Source organism: Ailuropoda melanoleuca, unplaced genomic scaffold (genome assembly GCF_002007445.2).
Source record: "Ailuropoda melanoleuca isolate Jingjing unplaced genomic scaffold, ASM200744v2 unplaced-scaffold2617, whole genome shotgun sequence".
In the NCBI taxonomy this organism is placed as follows: domain Eukaryota; kingdom Metazoa; phylum Chordata; class Mammalia; order Carnivora; family Ursidae; genus Ailuropoda; species Ailuropoda melanoleuca.
Genome location: NW_023196248.1, coordinates 1 through 4,908, shown reverse-complemented (window position 1 = coordinate 4,908; position 4,908 = coordinate 1). Strand labels below are relative to the sequence as shown.

Here is a 4,908-nt window from a genome sequence, read left to right as displayed (position 1 = left end):
AAGTAGAAATCACTGTGACCCCCAAACTGTCTGGATGGGAAACCGAGGCTTGAGTCCCTCCCACGTTACCACTAGTAAGTGGCAAAGCTGAGTCAGGGCCAACTGTTGGCCCCAGAGGCTGTGCCTGCATTCCTCATGCTCTAGTTCGCTGGAAAAAGAAAGAGGGGGTTCCCAGAACAGCACTGCTTCCCTAAAGGGAGGAAAAACAGGAACCAGACCAAACCAAAACAAAAACAAGTGGTATTTTCAGGCTCCTGGAAGGGAGCCAGTCCCTCATCGGCCTCCGATCCTGTAGTCAGCGTCCTGAGCCCGGCAAGTCCCTTCTGCTTCTGGAGGGAACAGCAGTGGAGACGCGGTCAGGGTAGAGGGGCAGGACGAGCAGATGGAGGAGGGACCCGGAGCTATGTGGGCCTCAGGCACCGACTACTGCCAGCACAGACTTGAGGGAGGGGCTGGCTGCTGGGATGGGCTGAGCCTCGCCTCTCCTCCGGCTCCAGGAGGAGTTCAGCCTGCCCCCGGCCCTTCTTCCCTTTGCTTCACTCCTGTGGGCCCTGCACCCTTCTCTTGCTCCCCTTCCTGCTGCACCGGAGGGGTCTAGCCTGGCCTCTCCGACAGTCCTCAGGTTGGCCAAAGCGCTGCTGGGACCCTCCCCCTTGCACACTCTGGGCAGGGCCCGGGTCAGACTGGCTCCTTTCATTCTCGCAGGGCACAGCATGCTCTCACTCAGGGCTGCCCCCATGCCCTGTCCACCTCTTGAGGACCCTCTTACTGGTCCTGTGCCCTCTTCCCCTTAGGGATCTGGCTAGGTTTACCTGGAGCTGGAGGCCCCACTGTAGTTCCCTCTCTGGGAACGCTCACCAAATGCGCCGTTACCCATTCGATTCTGGTTCCCCGAAGGCTTGTCAGCAGCAAGACTGCAGGGCCGCACTCTTCCCCGAAATCTGCAGGGTGTGTCTCAGGGCCTGCATGCAGTAGGTGCTCAGTAAATGCTGCAGACTTTGCATGAGAGGATGAATTAGTGAGGAGAGGGCCCAGGGACAAACATCAGCCAGAACCACGCGTCTTCTCCCTGTCTTGGAGATGCAGAGGGAAGAGATCCCCCTATGGAGGCCCAGCCACAGGCCCCAACAAGGCAGAGGCTCCCTCTGCCTGGGTCAGGCCTGTTCCTGTTCTTGCCTGACGCCCTCCCTGTCTCCTCCTCTCCCCCACGGGCCCTTGGCCTTGAGAAGGGCCTGGTTCTACCTTCCATCTTTTGTTCCTCCCACCTTCCTAAGGATTCTGACTTAGCTGGTCTCCTGTGGACCCAAATACGTATCTCTTAAGTCCCCAGGCTGAGAACACCTACTGAGTGCTGTGAGCAGAGTGGGGAGGGGGCGTCTGATTTCAGCACCTCCTCCCCTCAGTGCTGCTTTTGTGCCCACTCCCACTGGCACCTGCAGAAGAGAACGGGATTGTCCTTCTCTATCTCCTTTGGTCTTCTGCTTAGCCATTCAACAAGCACACACCAGGTCCCAGGTCCTCTGAGGACTGAGCGTGCAGGGATGAAGGAGGCAGCCCCTTCCCAGCTGCCCGCAAATGTCCCTTCTCACCCATCAGGTTACCAAAGACCTGCTCCTCCTGGACTGACAAGGTGCCCATCTGCAACCCCCAGAAACTTATGCCAAGTTGTCCAAGTGGCTAAGAATGTCTCCTTGGCCAGCAAACCTTGGCCAAGGAGACTCCGTGACTTGCAATATTCTACCTTCCTAATATGACGAACATTTCGAGTGAACATTGTCAGTAAATTCCCTGATGGACAGAACCCTGCAACTGCACCTCCGTCTTCCACTTACCCGGGAACATGATGGATGGATCCACTACAGGGAAATCCGAAAGGAAACTGAATTTAGTAGCCACACCATTCGTTACTGAAGATGAGAATCTTGAAGAGGTGAGAGGAAGGGGCTAGCTTCTTCCTTCTCTGATGCTGTTCCTTGGAAGGAACGTGCCCTTGGCAAGAACTTATCCTTTCATCACCAAGAAAGCGTTCAAGGTCAAGGCAAACCCAGATGCTGACTCTTGAAAAATGCCTCCAGCTTCCACACTTGAACTCACGGAGTCATGATGGAATGACAAGGTAGCCCAGGTGAAGGGAAGAAGAGGAAAAGAGAGAGGGACCCAAGCTGCAGGAATCCAGTGTTGGACAGTTCAACTGCGATACCAGGCTCGCTGAGACAGCAGAAGGACGTGGGCACTGTTACTGATGCAGTGAGCTGAAAGTTACCTGGAAAGGAAATTGTGTGACAGGCAGTAGATTAAGCAAAGCTGTCCTATAAGTTTGGATTAAATCAAATATTGGTTTTAATATTTAACACATCATCATGAATTGCATTCTCACCAACCACAAGAGAAGTCTAGTCAAGGCTTTAAGAATATGTTGGATTATTACTTTTCTCCTCAGTAAAATCTTTCTTTAAATAAAGTATGCAATCAGTTCCGTTTTATTCTACTATATAAAAATAATCAAATGTCCTTGACCACTGATGCTGCTGGATTTAGTCCAATGCACAAAGGACAACTTCAATTCATATATTATCAGGAGGACTCAAATCATGTCTTCAAAGAATCAACTGCACATGCTCATTCCCTCTTGATTTATTTTGTGATTTTAAAGAAAATTGGCTAGAAGGCTGATAATAAACTGTGATCCGGCACAAGAGGAAGGTTTCTACAGCAGAGTGTACAGAGACCAGAATGGGAAACAGCTCAACGACCTGCCATCAGGTCACCCGCGTCGCTATCCATAAGCTTCCACCCGACACAGGCACGTTCACGTTCTGAGCTGATCAAACGTGTGCAGTGGTGTTGGTTCACGAGCTCCCAAAACACGTATGAATTTGAACTTCAGAATTCAGTTTTAAGTTCAGATTAGTGAATCTACATTTAGCTTGATGAGTCAGACAGACGCAGAGGAGGAGAAAGTTGTGCAGGACAGAATGACCAACCGAGGGCTCATAATGTATGAGAGAGTCGAGACTAAGTGGCATATAAGCAACGGGAACTGAGATGCCAGTAACGCCCTCCACGGAGCCCCCGCTGCCCACTAGCACACCCTCTAACTGATGCCCATGAGCCAAGGCAACCGCAGAACTTCCGACAGTCACCTGCACTCACTCGGCACTGCGTTCACGAATTAGAGGATCATCGAGTGCCAAGACTTTTGGTGCCCGCTTGGTTCCGTAGAAGCCTGGAAGACAAGAATCACTGTGGGGAGGAGCGCTGGTTCTGGAAGGCTGCAGCTGAGCCTGGAGGACAGGCAGGTGCATCTGGGGGGCCGGGAGGGCAGGATTTTCTGTAGGGGCCCTAAGGGGCGCCGTCGCTGAGGGTGGAAGGAGAAAGGGCACGTGGGAGCGAGCAGAGAGAAGTCCAGCTGTGTCGCGGATTGTGCAGTCCAGGGAGATGGTCCGGGAGGCTGGATCTGAGGAGGGCCAGCCTGGGAGCTCCGCAGAAGAGTCAAGACACAGTGAGGAAGTCAGGAGCCGCTGCCAGGTTACTGAGTATGGGGCTGATGCCGGCGGCGTTTCGGAGGACTTATGTCCAAGGGAAGAGGGTGTGTCATTGAAGGACGTGGCCATGATCCTGAAGCATAGTCAAGCGACAGCCAAAGAGCCCGCCGCGCCCGGGGAACGTGGCGCTCCTCCGGAGGCCCTGCCGCGCCCGGCCTGCGATGGCAGAGAGGGCTGAGTGGCCGGGTCAGAAACAGGATCCAGACGGACTCTAGGTCATCTTCAAGAAAGGGAGGTGGTTTAGAAATTGCCCCAAGCCTGCAGATCCACTGTCTGAAGATGGGCCTGGGGTCAGCCATCCTGAGGCCACTGTGCACGTTCTCTGGAGTTGTGTAAGTACCCACGTGGATGGCAGCTGGTGACGCCTGGTTGCTCGCGGTTGGGGTGGGAGGTCACAGGTAAGCAAGGGGAGGAGGCGAGAACGATCCATGTGGCGGTGGATGACAGCAGAGCCGCCCGTGTGAGCGCATGCTGACTGCATATACGTGTAGATGTGCACAGAGAAACGCCTGCGGAGGCGTGAGTATATGAAGATTCGTACACACACAAACATCCCCTTGAGCTGTCAGCTGGGGGCCTGGATGCGGTGACACCTCAGGAACAGGGAGCACCTCGGCCGCCTGTCACTGGGTTCTGCTACCATTCTCCAGCAAAAGAAACCAGATTCCTCAGCAGAAGTGGTTGGCTCCAAGACCAAGACAGGGAATATTCAAGATGAGCCTGGAGCATCTGGAGGGGTTCGAAAGCAAGAAAATGCTCAAAAAAAGACCTCCCCTGCCCCAAGGATGGGGATAAGTCAGAAGGACACAGGCGCCCAATGCAAGAGCTCTCACTAGCTAAAAACCATTTGAGCAAGAAAACATGACGTTGAGACAAAGTTGGTGGCCTGAGGGAGAGGTTAGGTGAGCAGAGACTTGGAGACCTTGGAGCATGAATGAGGAGCGAGTTGGAGAAGACAAAGTTAGAAAGATTAAGCGGGTCAGAAGGAGAGTCTGGGGGAGTGGCTTTGGGTGGCCAGAGAACCAGGCTTGTGGATCATTTTGCTTCCATCCACAGATCCAGTAGGATGTCAAAGGGAAAGACTCACCTACTCTGAAGAATATGGCACTTCCATCCCGAATTCCTCATTTTTTCTGAAAATTAAGATTTGCTTCCATTTTCCTTTCAAAATAGTCACTTGACATTTTCCTGGAAATGAGGTTGTTCTTCCTGCCGGAACTATGTTCTTGAAAGAGTGGAAGGGTGCCCTTTTGACCAACGGCCGCACTGTGATTTGTTCCAGAGCAAGCGCATCAGTCGTGCCCGTGTACGACATCAGCAGGACTGACGCCGCACCTGCTCCGCACGTTGTAATGTGCCTGCT

General features: G+C 53.2%; 1 long non-coding RNA gene across 1 annotated transcript; it reads right to left on the bottom strand.

Moving 5' to 3' along the window:
* Nucleotides 1-6: 6 nt before the first annotated feature.
* On the bottom strand, nucleotides 7-4,815 carry LOC117798130. Its single transcript, XR_004622835.1, has 3 exons — nucleotides 4,633-4,815; nucleotides 1,833-4,274; nucleotides 7-996 (listed from the first exon to the last, which is right to left on the bottom strand). It is a non-coding gene; the product is annotated as an uncharacterized LOC117798130 (long non-coding RNA).
* Nucleotides 4,816-4,908: the final 93 nt, after the last annotated feature.